At 50.8% G+C, this 15017-nt stretch overlaps 1 non-coding gene across 1 annotated transcript; it reads right to left on the reverse strand.

Annotated features, from left to right (window-relative positions):
* Nucleotides 1-2249: 2249 nt before the first annotated feature.
* Nucleotides 2250-2411, reverse strand: LOC115871845. Its single transcript, XR_004047508.1, has one exon. It is a non-coding gene; the product is annotated as a U1 spliceosomal RNA (small nuclear RNA).
* Between the last annotated feature and the right edge of the window lie 12606 nt (nucleotides 2412-15017).

Below are 15017 nucleotides of genomic sequence, written 5' to 3' on the forward strand. Positions count from 1 at the left end.
AGTTTCATTTCTTCTTTTACTTTATACATAGACTCTGGTAATTAGAAAGCTCTTTTATCACATGGAATTTCTCCTTTCTGCTTTAAGTCAGCATACGTGATGTAGACATAGACGTCCACCGTGCAGCCATGTGCTGCCTGCTGCCTCTGTATAATGGGAAATGCAGGCAGCACGGAAACGAATAGCTGTCAGGTTCACTCCGCGTCACAGTGACCCCCACGTCCATCGAGCAGAGCAGAACGGTGCTTCACAGAGGGTCTTCAGCGGCTGGTGTTGGAGACTTAGACAGCCAGGCCTTTCTTCTGAGGCACCTCTGGCTATACTTGGAACGCCTCACATTTCAGTTAGCGGCCGAGTGCATTAACAGTTTATACCACCCAGGCACTCCTAATTGCATAAATAGATTCTGATTCTAAAACTTCTTCAGAATGAGCCTACTTTTCTGGCTCATTCGCAAAGATCCTTTTACAGCTTTTTATACAGATATCTGAAATAAGAGTTCAAAAAACACACAGTAAGTTTCATCTCTCATGAGCCTCAAACAAAAAATAAAACAAGCAAATTGTACAGTCTTCGTCTTCTTTAGGGCCAAAGCTAGCCTTTGGAAGGAACATGCCATGCAAAATGTGATGTGCGGGGCAGCAGCCAAGCTCTTTGTAAATGCACGGGATCACAGACATTCAGCGAAGTGCTTCCTTCTTGTCCAGCATTGGGGTCAAACAACGTCCTTACAGGACATGGACCAGGCTGCTCAGTTTCAGAAGTGTCACTGAGTCCCAGGAATGGGACTTCCATTGTTGCGGCATTTGCATAGACCCAGGTTGATTGAGGTCTAGTAATGGAATGGTTTCTGCAGCAGAAAGACTAGACTTTCTACTTCTGGAAAGAGTTACCGTCTCGGAATCCCAGGGAAGCAGTTCTGCCCTGTCCTGTAAGGTCACCATGAGTCAGAATGCCCACGCTGGCTGCGGAGTTTGCTTTTGAAGAACGGTTTCTACTTCAAGGGATACCTACAATGGGTCTTTGAAAAGCACACCTCTGTCTAACAAAATGTGGGTTCTGGGCGCAACACTGGTCTATGCTGAACCACGCCAAACGACAATTATGTGCCTTGCTCTCATCGGCTGCCTGCCCCCGGGCCACTGTGTTCTGTGGGAAGAGCATCTCCGGAGAAGAGGCTGATGCCTGGGTTTTGGCTCTCGGTGCAAAGCTGCAGTCTGGGAATCAGAATCTTCCTCCGCGTCCGCGCTGCCTCTCCTCTCCCTCACTCTGGACCTCCCCTCGTGCACTGGCACCAGCCTTGGCCTCGCTCAGCACAAAGTGCACACTCCCTTTCTCCGCGTCCCCAATCTGTCACCAAGCAAAATGCCCTGGCCTCCTCTCAAGCGTCGGTGGGGCCATCATGCTGCTGGAGCCGCTGCTCTAGCCACCGCGGCCACCAGGTTCGCTCCTCCATCCATCGCAATTCAACCGTGTTACTTGGAATCAGAGCTGCCCATAATCAGCTGGCACGGGTGCCCTGCAGCTGTCAGAATGATGAGGTTATGATGCCCCCAGGGTTAGTCACTGAAGGAGCTAGACACGGATGAAATGCATGGATTCCTAAGGGAATTGATTGAACACAGCAAATCCCCTCCAGACCCCCTAACCCACCCCTAAAGAGATCAGGGAGCTGGAATGCATGTCCTCAGGGCTGGGCATGGGGCTCAAATGAATGACTCAGTCCAGCTTGTCCTGGGAGAGTGGAAGGCACTTAAAGCAGACAAATACACACCCTACTCTTAACAACCACACTCAGGGTGCACCGAGACACACATGCATACCTGGACACACGCTCACACACTTATTTACACAGACACTCAACCAGATGCACACACGCACTCCAACACATCGTCACACAGTCACACACACACACTCTCACATATCCCTGCTGAATTCTCACATTCCAAGTAGACCACCGGCAAAGCAGCCCTTTCCAAATCTGTGCACACAGACCCGTCCTCCCTATGGGAAGGCCTATCAACTGTGATGCCTTCAGCAAGGCCAGGCTGACGAGAAGAGGAAGAAAGAGGTGGCAACATAGCAAAGGAAAGGTGAAGGGAAGCCGGTGCACAGTCAGCTCAGGGTTACAAAACGAAGATTCAGGCGTCCCCCTAAGTAGTTATAAGCCTTGGTTAGCAATACAGTTGCCCTCCTGCCAGCTCTTGCTCTCCGGCTCTCTCTTTCCACGTAGACCACCAAGTGAGGCTGAGGGGAGAGCGTGAACGCAGTCCCCCACTACCACAAATTGTGCAGTCGAGTTTCCCACATGTGGGGGAATCGCAGGGGTCAGCACATCCGGAGAGCAATGGATAAGCCTCGCCCTGGGAAAACCACCTTCGTGATCATGGTAGCTCCCCTGCCTGGAGCAGAAAGCCTGCAGAACATTGCAAGCCTCACCAAAGAGAAGCAGTTCCAGCCATCACATGAGGGTCACCTCAAATACACGTGAAAGCTGGACATTGAAGAGATAAACTGAAGAAGAATCAACGTATTTGGATTATGGTGTTGGCAAAGGATCTTGAAAGTATCATGGAACACAAGAACTAACTAACACATCTGACTTGGAAAAATGACAGCCAGAGTGCTCCTTAGAAGTAAAGATGTCCCCTTCAGGACCAGAGAGGCAGGACGTACACTCTCGGCGTCACATTCCTGTTGACAAGCCACATGGAGACACAGCGATGGAGCCAGAGTCCTGGAGCTGGAGGAACCATGTGGAGACCCGCACCAGCGCTGAAATGCTTCTTACGCCACTGGATCCACAAGACTTTCCACCCACTGGCCTGTGATCGCCCTGCATTCGGTGTCATTGCATGTGTTGCATGAGGCTAAAGAGGAATTTATAGACTGGTATCAGACATATAGGCGAATATCGGACATATGGACTTGATCTGGACTGGACTGGGATGTCTCTTAATATAAAATTGCTCTTTGATATGAATCTTCTCATACACATATACGAGGTGTCAATGAATTTGTTTCTCTTGTCTACTCGGACTAACATAAATATTAATCCCAATTTTTTAAAAAAGTTAAGGCAGTATTAAGTAAAGAAGAATGAATGGAAGTGGCAACCCCTGAGAAGAGTGGAAAGAGTGCTATTGTACCGAGGGAACTGCAACTATGTTCACGGAAAAATTGCGTGCAATTTGTTGAATGACGTGATACGTGATTTCCTGTCAACTACACATGCCTGGCTAGGGGTGAGTTCAAACCTGTCAACCAGGTTACCTCCTGATGCCGTCATATTGGTCGTGGGACCTTCCCTCTGTCCCTCTTCCTGCTGACTGGCCATCCTGAGTACTGCCAAGGTCCTGCCAGGTGTCCACCGACCTTGGATCAGCACCACTGGCCTGCGATCTGACGTCACTGCATGTGGCTGCATGAGTCTGATGAGGGACGTATGGACTAGTATTGGACTTAGGAGCTTCAGTTGCACTGGCCTGGGATGCTTTCTTGATATAGAATTACTTCTTTATATAAAGCTCTTTCTTATACATGTATGAGTGACACTGGATTTGTTTCGCCAGTCAATCTGGTTTAACACAAATGAGAGAAAAATATGCTTTGTAAACTTTCACCCAAACAACAATAAAATTAAAACAAACAAACAAACAAACAAAAAATGAAGAGTCAAGAAAGGATATTTGTAAAGTGCTCAAAGCTGAGAAAGACACAGGGGCCCAGGTGAGATTGTTCCTTATACTGAAGCCCATTTATTTTGACCTGTCAAGTCTAGTTTGAAAAGTCGTCCTTCAGTCCCCAGGAAATCCAGGGATTTGAGCAGGCCTTGGCTTTCTAACTCATTATGGGACATCTAACCATCAGCGGGCTGAGCATCTCCCCAACGGGAACTTGGGGAGAGAAGCTTCAGCTCTGGAGTTCCCATGCCCTGGAGTGGAGGGAGATCCCATACCCTATAAACAGGGTGCCTTCTCCATGGTCCTCCTGCGTTTGGGGGTACTGCATTTCAATGTAAACCTTATCATATGAAAAAAATATAAAAATAAACCCTCAGCATCCACTGACTGTCGTCACGAAATCATTATGGTCCTTTAAACTGCTGACTGCGGCAGAGACGGGGCTGTTGATGAGACCTACTTCCGCCTCCTCCTGGCTGCACTGCGTTTCCCCGCCTTCTGAGCTGGCCTTTATAAGCAACTTCTGGCCAGTGGAACGCAGTGGAAGAGAAGAACACTGCTTCAGAGACAGCCCAGAGAAGTCCCCCAGGGACTTCTCCCCAATGCCAAGGGAGACAGAGCCACACGTGGACGAGCCACGCCTATCAGGAAAGCCTGTTTAGAACATTACAGGAACACGTGGTGAGCATGTGACGCCTGTGAAGGTTGGTATGTTACAGCAGCTGCCACTGGCTTGACAAAGGCCCGAAAGGCACAATTAACCATTTCACCTGAAAATGAGCACACACCTAGCCATGACATCCCCGCCGAGCTTCCAGACATGATTCTGACGAGGCGGCCTCCTCTATGACAAAGTGACACTGAGCTCTGAGACCCAAAGGGTTTTCAGTGGCTCTTTCAGTTTGGGGGCTTTGCTTTGTAAAGTGATCACCAGGCCTTTCTTCCAAGGAGGGAGCTCAAATTCCCAACCCTGTGATCGGCAGGAAGCACATGCAGCATCGCGTCACCCAACAACTTCTGCTTCTGCACCCAAAGGCCACAGGACTTGTGGATCATGCTTGGGATGTTTATCATCCGGAATAATTTTGTAATGCCAACACGGGTTTCCTTTGGCTGCAAACGTATTTTATAGAACTGAAAGAAAAAAAAAAAACCCGTAGGTTTTCCACGCATCCAGTGAACATCTGCTGTAAAGAAATCATGCAATGCATTCCGCCCTCGGATCCAATGTGACTTGGGCGTCTTTGCTCATTGTCCATGTCACCGTTTCCTATTAGCACAACGCTCAGCAGTCAGTCATCCCTAGGCTGCCACCCTCCAAGTGCCGTGCCTTCCTCAGCACGGTGTCTGCTGTATCGCTGGAAGGTGGTCTGGACTGCCGGCCTGAGCTGACTCCTGCAGGCAGGTTTGCAGGCACACATTGCAGGGCTCCTCCCACGTCCCCTGTGAGGGAGGCTCTGGTAGCCCCGGTGACCTTCCAGAGATGTTCCCACCGGAACCTTCCCCAGCTCCGCTGTCAGTCACTCTCCCTCAGCACAAAGTCTCTCCTACGGCCGTGTGGCCTGGTTTCCCTTGTTTCCTTTCCAGCCCCCCACCCCCTGCCACCCCCACAGTTCATAGGAAAACCTTGCTCTATAACGCTTAGAATTTTCACTTCGATTACTACTTCATGGGCCACCTTCTGTCACAATCCGTGGTGTGATGCCAACACTTCCCAACGGCTTACAAAGAGCCTTCCAGGCCTCTGGCAGCCTGGGTGATGGCTGCCCCTGGAAATTGTGCATGGTTGCCGGGTAGACGCCATCTCAGCAGTCTGACCCCATGACCCTACGCACAACAGAAGGCAACACCATCGAGCTGGGCTCGGCTCAGGACTCAGCCATGCACCACCAGCTCGTGACCTTGAGCAATTCTCGCAACTCCTAAGAGCCTGGGTTTCTGCAAGCATCGGGTGTCCCCGGGTGTTCGTGGAAAACAAGCGTGGGCACTCATTTCCCCAGCACACCCTTTCGGAGTGCCTTCCCCATACAGAAGCTTCCGCGATTCCACAATAAACAGTCTGCAGCTTGCATTCTGGGAGGAGCAACAACAAAGAAACGTGTACTAGGCTAAGTGGAGCTCTGTGGAAAAAGGGAATGGCCGAGCCGAAGGCAGCTGCTGAGTGGGGGTTAGTGGCTGTTCGGAGAAGGCCTCTCTCAGGAGCCAGTGCACGCACAAAGGCCTGAACGGACCTGAAGAGCCGCCACTGGGATGGCCCAGAGGCAGCTCCCATGATAGAAGGTCCAGGAAATAGGGACGGAAACGTACTCTACAAAGGCGAACTCTCATTGATCTCCAGGATCTCGTGCAAGCAACAGCCATGCCTGACACAGACGGCCCTCCTTTCCTGGCTTCCTCTACCTGGATTAGAACCAGACAGCTGATTCCTGGCTTAGCACACACCCCTTCAAGAAAACATGCCAATGTGGCCTCTGCCGGTTGGAGCAGAACGGGGAAGCCGCGGGTCCTCCTTCAGGAAAAGATGAGCAAGCCAGAGAGGTGTGAACTCGGGAACTCGGCAGCCCAATGTCCCAAAGCCACCTTTACTGCCACTCCCTCACTGGCCGCCAAGACTTCAAGAATCATCTAGAAATGCTTTTTGTGATTCTCCTGGGACCGTGGGTAATGTGAATGGGAGATGCATAGAACGGGATGAAGTGAAACCTGTTTCAGACAAGTCTGCTCACAGCCAAGGATTCTCAGAAGAGAATGGCAATTTTCACCGAGAAGGGAAAGGAGTGCAGGGACCCGTGTCCCGAGCAGAGAAGGCGCTGGGCAGCCCCGCCAAGAGCGGAGCATCATGGACCAGGGAAGGGTATTGCTGGGAGCAAAATCAAGTGACTTACCAGTCACATAAGAAAATGAAAAATGAAAGATAAGAAAAAAATCAACCCTGTGTCAAAAACTGTCTGATGAGATCAGTAATGATAATAATAATAACCCGCCTTTGTTGCTCTCAGTCACTTCTCAGTCCTGGCAACCCACGTTCATCAGCTTAACTTCTGAACATCTGGTTTGCCGAAAGTTATGAATGACAGTGGCGGCCCAAAACGCATTCACAGGGTCCCCACATGGATTCAGTCTCCAGTGACTTCCCTCTGACCATAGTGCAGAGATAGGCATCATCTTATTCTGAGATGGAATGATAAATTCGATAATGGCAGATGGAGTTAGGTTAAAATATAACACCTTGTCATTTGATCTCCCTTTTCACATATTCTAAAGTTGTTAATATTTTGTTTTCTTTTTGATTAAAGTTTTTCTATGTTTTGTCTATTAATTGTTGGTTATTTTTGTTTGCTTGCTTGCTACCTGACTGTGTTTTCTATTCTTTTTTGTATAGGAAATCCAGGATAGGTAGATCGATGGAGCCAGTAACTGGACTGGCAATTGCCATAGGGAGCAAGGTTTCAGAAATGGGACGCTAACAGCAAGGAATACGAGAAGAAAATGTTCTGAAATTGATTGGAGGGTTGAATTCACCAATCTTAATATGACTGAACAATTAAATTGCATGACGTGTGAATTATTTTTAAATGAAGAAGATGAAGAAAAGTAAAAACAGACAATGAAAACCCCATTGGTCACAGTGGTTCGATATGCAGCCAATCCTGAATGACGCAGGACCAGGAAGCTTGTACCCCAGTGGGCATGCGTAGAGGGCCAACTCCACAGCAGCTCCCAACAGTATTGGCTCAGAGCCTTGACCCGAGTGAGGAGTGAGCTGCAATTATACCTCAGGACAGACAGACTGACACAAATGGCAGGAAGAGCACGTGCAAAGGCCCCAGGGTGGGACCGAAACTTGATTTACACAGGAAACATCAAAAAGGGTGTGGCTGCAGCCGAGAAGACAGGCCATGGACCATAGGAAATGAGTTCAGGAAGTCGCAGCAACTGACCACACAGGGTCTTGAACTGTGTGGCCAGAAGCGAGCTTTCTCTACTGAGGTGGGAGACACCGGAGCAGTGGTTCGCAACCTGTGGGTCGCGACCCCTTTGGGGGTCGGACAACCCTTTCACAGGGGTGGCCCGATTCATAACAGTAGCAAAATGACAGTTATGAAGTAGCAACAACAATATTATGGTTAGGGGGTCGCCACAACGCGAGGAACTGTAAGAAAGGGGCGTGAGGAAGGTTGAGAACCACTGCCCTGGAGGCTGCTGCAGCGCCATGGCAACAGAGACTCAGTCTGCATCTTTAGAAGGTCACGCCAGCTAATGTGGTCTGGAGAGGAGACTGCAAGGTTGCTGGGGCAAAAGGCAGCGATCAGGTGGGAGGTAAGCCAGTCATCCAGAGGAGCAGAGACAAAGCGGTCCCTAACCTTTGACTGGAGAGGGAAAGGAAACGAGTGAAGTGGCACTGGGTTGGTGTTAAGGGTTTTCTCACAAGTGTCTAGCCCCAGCAGGGAGGCCAGAAGGTTCTTTCTCTGAGATGAAACAGAAACCAAATTCCTTCCTGCTTGCTCAGACCAGGTGAATGATCTCTCAGCGCCAGGGGCTACTCCCCCTTTGCCAGGAGAGCTATCTATCCTGTTGTTTGTTTGTTTTTTCATCTTTTGCAAACTGCTTCTTTTTGAAACATTCCGCTTACTCCACTCACAAATAAATATGCCAGCAGATGTGCAGAGATGGAGGGGGAAATCCACAATGTGGGGCAACTGGGGCTGCCCTGAAGTGGCCAACATGTTAACTGACATTCCCATGGTGCCTTTCATCGCAGAAGGTCACCCTCCATCATGAGCTCACAAGCATGGACACCAGTTCTGGATCCTCACGCCTGCCGTGGACAGGTCACGCAGGCTTCTGTGGCCCTCAGAAACAGAGCAGCCCCTGCAGGAAGTCAGAGCTAGGAGGCCCTGAGAGCAGCCTGTCCTCGGCTCAGCCCCATTCTCCCAAAGCCTGGCCCCTCTGTTGTCCACCTCTGATCTCCTGCCTCCCTCGGGAATGCCTCTCTTCTCCTCTCTTCTCCTTCCGTGTAAACCAATGACTCCAGCCCTGTGCGTCACACGGGCAACCACAAGGTAACGTTCCTTGGATTTTAAAAAACAATGCTTCCTACTGGCAAGAGTTGTTGACAATGTACAACGTCATTTCAGGAGAGTATTCATCGGGGGCTGGGCTGGTGGGCCTGTCTCGGCCTTCTGGCTTCCTGCGGTTGCTCTCCAAAGGGTGGATAATTACAGCCCCCAAGAAGCAAAACCATGGGCCATGCGTTTGATCCTTGGTCTGGCCATTGTTTACTCCTTATGAAGGACATACGTGGGAGCCACGAACCCCGGGCAGGTAGCCGCTGAAGAGGAATTCATTTGTCAAGCCTCTAATGAGTACTCCGTGCTAGGCCCAGAGGATACAAACACATGGTGCAGGCCTGGAACGAAATGACCCAGGGATGGAGGCAACAAGAGTTCTGAGGACAGGCGTGAGTCAGACTGCTGGGGTGCAAACCCGGCCTGCTGGTTCCTGTGGGAGTTATTCAACCTCTCTGGGCCCTAGTCTCCTCACCTGTCCTGCAGGGTTGGCAGGGCTGTTGGAGACACTGAATGAGTGAATGCTTGTATAGCATTTCGACCAGCGCCTGGCTCTTAGTAAGCACCATACGAGCACCAAACAGAGTGGGGTAGACCAGGTGACGGTGTGGGGGCAGGGGTGGCACTATGGAGGAATGTTGATTGAAGTGGGGTATGAATAGGGTGACCAGATTTTAACATTGGTAAAGCGGGACACCATTGATAAAACTCATGTCCTGGCGAAATTGCCACATGGCAGCCGAAAACCGAATACCCTAGCTTGCTGTGCATTCTTTCGAAAAATCGGGTCTTTTTAAAAATGCCGCTGGACACGGGAAAATTGTTAAAAATCGGGACCGTCCCACCAAAAGTGGCACGTTAGGTCACCTTAGGTATGAAGGCCATGGAAGGAGGCTTTGACTAGAGTCCACAAGCATGCAGCTCAGGACCCAGAAGGGTCTATCACTGGGAGGGCCATAATGTTCAGTAGGGTCGAGGAGTCATTTACAGTGTGGTCTCCAGGCCAGCAATGGACTCCTTCCAGGCAGACTCTTACTGTGGTAGAGAGGAAGCAGGAGAGGGAAGGTACTTTGTACACAGAGCGCTCCCCTCTGTTCTGGCCCCTCTATTCATCCCCCAACCCCACGGACCTCCATCCAGGTAAAAATCATCCATGAGCTGCCACCCTCCTCAACCAGCCAACCCTCACTTCCTCTTCAGCTCCACCCAAGTACTTGCTTCCCCAGAGCGGTCAGCCTGGCCCCGCACTAGGATGGGAGCCCTTGTCACCCTCTCTCATGGCCTCTATTTCAGTTGTTGTAAAATATTTGCTTTTGTCAGTATTTATTGAAGTCTAGGGTCCCTACCCAAAGGTTGGTGGTTCAAATCTAGCAGTCAATCTAGAGAAAGATGTGGCTGTTGGCTTTCAGACAGATTACACTTTGAGAAGTTTTACTCCAGCCCACAGGGTCACCATGAGTTGCAATTGACTTGCTGGCAGTGGACTTGGGTTTGGGTTTATGTCCCTGAGAACTTTGGAGGAAAAGTCAGCAGGCCACATCGAGTGAAGGGAGCCTGCATGGTGCAGTGGATCAGCACTGGTCTAGAACCACAAGGTCCGAGGTCTAAATCCACCAGGAGCCTCGTGGGAGAAAGATGAGGCAGGCTGCTTGTGTCAAGATTCACACCCCTGGTTCCCTATGGAAGAGTTCTCCTTTGTCCTATGGGGTCGCTGTGCGTCCAACTGGCTAGCAGTGGGTATTCGGTACAGTACCACCCTGCCCCTCACCTGGCCAAGACTAGCACAGGGCCATGGCCCAAGATGTATTCAAATTAAACTCAACGGGGTGAACAGAAACTGGTCCACTCACAAGAGATTCCAGGACAAATTACAACCTGGATATCGACAGCTACTCAACCTGTGTGGTTCTCAAAGTGAAGTCCTGAAATTTGGGGCCAGCCCTTCTGAAGTCAAAATCGTTTTCATGGTGCTACTCTGACCTTACTTGTCCCTAACCACCACCATTACATGTGCAAGAGGGGAGGGGACTCCTAAAGGACAGCATGATCATCGCTGGCTGAGGAAACCTATGTGTGCGTCTTCTGGTATTTTTGAGATTTCTTCATTTCGACATCATTTAATACAGTGAGAATGTATAAAACCGCTGGAGCCCCAGTAGTGTGTTCTGTGCTGGGCTGCGATCTGCGCAGTCAGCAGTTCAAAACTACCAGCAACTCCGCAGGAGACAGACTAGGCGTTCATTCTACTCCGTGCATAGTTACAGTCTCAGAAACCCACAGGGGGTCTTTATGAGCCGGTGTTGACGCCATGGCCGTGAGTGAGTATAAAACCCACCTAGTCACAGGGTCTGTGAAGCCCCCAATGAGTTTTAAGAGTAGAATGGTCCCGAGAAGAGCCACCATTCTAGGCAGTCCAGCCTTGCCCCTCACTGCATCAAAGAGCAGCCTGGGGAGGTATGGGGTTCCTTAGAAGGAGACAGGGCCATCGGCACAGACAGATCTCTGAGCAATGCAGATGGGATGTTGACACCCCACCCTTAGACCAGCCCTGCTCCCGCTCCAACCACTGGGTGGGAAATTCCTACTGCCAACCGGGCTTGCCCGATTCCTGGCGCTGGGCCCTGATGGCCCTCCCACCGCTATCATACCAGACACTCTGTGCTTCCCTCCCGTCCCGTCCCTGCCCTGTGGTTTCAGAGTGCAGGCCTCAGCACGAAGTGCCCCCTCTGCTGTAACACCCATCTGCTTGATCAACACCTTCTCTTCCTGGCAGGCGCAGGCCCAGCCCCTCTCAGCCTCACCCTGGAGGCCGCTGACCCTCCTTCTACTACCCACCACCCCGACACCACACACCTCTCTTTGCTTCTTCTTTGCAATCACTTGCCTTCCAGCCTGGAGACCACAGGAGACCAGGAGCTGCTGCAGGAACAGGGCTGTGGTTTGGGAATCTTTGCAGCCCTAGGGCAGCACTCAACAAGTGTTTGTTCAATGAATGAATGAATGAATGAATGAATGAATGAATGCTTGGGTGAAAGTGAGTCTGTTTTCTAAGCTTATTGTTTATTGATCACTTTATAAATAGATGTCTTCCTTCTCAGCAATGACCTAGGTTCTCCTTCCAGGACTAAGGCAGCCTCTCTCCAGGTCTTCACTCCCAAAGGGGAATTCTCAGTGCATTATCTCCTGAGACAGTCTCCACTGAAGTTAGCTCCTCCTGAATTTCCCATCTAGTCTCCTCCCATGCTATTGGCCAGGGTGACAAGGCCCTGCCTTGCCCCTCAATCTGAGACATTTCCAGCTATACCTGCCCTGACCCAAGCCACAGATACAGCCAGAGCCCCCTCTCCTGGGTCTCACCCCCTCTTCTTCCTAGGATCCATCCAACTGAAGGGGTCAATATGAATTAGACCCAGGGAGCAGGGGTGGAGTGGCATGGGGGCACACAGAAATGCATGGCTACCTACTGAGAGGACGGAATTGATAGGTGACAACTGTCCTTCTCGGCAAGACAATTACACCATGTTTCCAGGGCTTCTGAGAATCCCCCTATTGCTTCTGGAGAAGGGCATTCACTTCTTGTGGGGAGGACAGGGGCCGGCTCGGATCTGCACTCGCCCTTCCTACATCATGCCAGACATGAGGGGCCTCCGCACAGTCAGGTTCCATTGGCCTCAGCAGTTGTGCTCAGCTATTATTACCCATGCCGGCATCCCTTCCCCAGATCCACTTCTATTCTCCGAAGGGGAGTGCACAGAGCCATGCATTCCTGAACGCCCGGCACCTGGGGATGGGCTGTATGCCAGGCATTGTATACGGTGCTGGTGGGACACAGGCACCATTGTTTTCAGGTGGCATTTTGGAGCCTGAGCCTTTGGGGGCTGCTCTCTGGTGGCACACACTGGTTAACAAACTTGGGGGGGGCTAATCAGAAGGTTGGAGGCTTGAGTCTGCCCAGAGTCACCTTGGAAGAAAGGCCTGGTGCCCTACTTCTAAAACATTAGCGTTGGAAACCACAGGAAGCACACAGTTCCTCTCCGACACATGGCGCTGGTAGGAGGTAGAGTTCATTCAGCAGCAACTGGTTAATTTATATGAAAAGGTTTTAAAATGTTCATGGGGAAAACGGAATTAAGCATTACTTTAAGGATGTGGGGAGCTTTGGCATAGTGGTTAGAAATTGTGCTTCTGATAAGAAGGTCAGCAGTTTGAAACCACCAGCCACTCTGGCGACGAACGACAGTTTTCCAGTCCCATAAAGAGCGGCACTCTTGGACACTTGCAGGCACGATTCTACCCTGTCCTATAGGGTCGCTAGGAGTTAGCTCGATGGCAGCAAGCTTGGGTTTTGGTTTCAGGATGTGACTGACCGAGATGAGATTCAGCAACTACCTCAAAATGACAGGGACCCGAGGGAACATCAGCTCATCTGTCAAAAGCTGGGGAAAGTTAGAGAAATATTTCTGCCTTTTATTTTGTTTCTAATTCCCCAACCCAACCCCCACCCCACACACCAGCAGGTTGGAAATTAGTTACCTGTTGAAGTCACAGAGCATGACTCCCCAGCTATATTTCCCAAGAAGTCATTTGCCATCAAATTACTGAAAATATCAGTTTCCCACATATCATACAATCCGGCATTGCCAAAGACACAAACACGCTCGGCAGCCCTCACCCAAGGAGCAGGGGCAGGGCCAGGGGCAGGGGCAGGGGCAGGGGCAAGAACAATCAGATTGTTGGTGAAACACAGGCACACTGAAGATGGCCAAAATCTAAAGGTGTGTCAAAGAGAGAGGGCATGAAAAGATGCGGCTCCTGAGAAACTGAAGAGGAATTAGTTAGACATCTCAGATGACTATACTTATAAACTGCCTTAGATTGTGAGTTCATTGCCAAAAAACAAAGGGAGTAAGCCACTTCCCTGCACAACACCCACCTGTATTAGCTGGCCTGCCCTGCCCTACGCCCACCTGAGTGTCAGGGATTTCAGACCCGATTTGGTCACCGCCCACATCAAGGGCCTGTGGCGAGGCCAGACTCAAGCTCCAGGAGGAACCACGCTGACCATGCCACAGGAAGCTGAGGCTGTGCTATGCGCTTACATCCAGCACTGCCTTTCCACTCTCGTTCAGCTTTAGATCCCAGACGCACTTTCCATTCCTTGTGCCACTTCTTAGGAAACCGCCCCTTTGAAGTCAAAACCCCAAGACTTGAGGCAACAAGCACAGAGCACCCGTGAGTGGCCCAGGCAGGAGGCCCCTCCTATGCGTCCCCACGCTGCATGAAAGTCTTCTCCATGCTGGGGGCAAATAACACACCTTATCAGCAACAACCCGGAGCACAAAGACATTCAAGCACATGTCTACAGTCCTGTGCCCAGTGTGAGTCAACATTGGGAAATGCGCCCCAAGCTCCTAACAAATGACTCCTGCTTTCCATCACAGTGGTGCTGGGCGCAGGCGACTGTCAGCATGCTCATCTTCAGAAATGGGATGGTGGGCTTGGGACCACATGTGGCGCCTCATCTTCTAAACTTGGCCTCAGCTCCAGCACTCAAACCCCTGTCTGCTGAAAAGCACTTCTTTGGGGCATTCATGACACAGGGTCTTTTCTGGATCTGCTGTGTACAGGCTGGCCGCATATGAGTCTCATACGCCAAGAAGAAACAGAGCAAGCTTCCCTGAGCAAGGACCTGCCAAGCAGACAGCATGTCGACCAGAAGCAGGTAATCATGTGAGGTTCACACCCACTTGCTGGCTAACGCTTCTCTCTGGGTGTGGAACGTTGAGCAAGGGACGAAGAAGTCAATCTCAATGTCCTCTCTATTTGGCAGCACCCCGTTGCCATTGGAATTCTGCTTCTGCTCCCCTGGTTGTCCTGGAACACCTCGTGGGGGGTAGATAATCCAAGCACACATCACACTGGAAGAGGTGCTGACAACTGGGCTGCAGCCTTCCCCAGGGTGGGAGCGTGTGTGGTGGGGGAGGCAGAGGGGACGTACCACCAGCCACGTGGGACGTTAGAGGCCTAGAAGAACTAGGCCCACTTTTTGCAGTGTAAGGGCCAACCAAAAATGACACCCTTCAGGGTCCACTCTGAGTCATGGCAACGCCGTGTGCATTACCGAGTAGGACGGCTCCGGGGGACATTCTCCATTGGCTGTAATCATTATGGAGGCAAATCGCCAGGCCGTTTCTTCCCTTGTTCCACTGAGTGGGGCCGAACCACTAGCCTTTAGGTTGGCAATTAAGCATCAACCATTTATGCC

This window comes from Echinops telfairi, unplaced genomic scaffold, assembly GCF_000313985.2.
Source record: "Echinops telfairi isolate 266 unplaced genomic scaffold, ASM31398v2 ScPeMD7_7409;HRSCAF=8447, whole genome shotgun sequence".
Taxonomy (NCBI): Eukaryota; Metazoa; Chordata; class Mammalia; order Afrosoricida; family Tenrecidae; genus Echinops; species Echinops telfairi.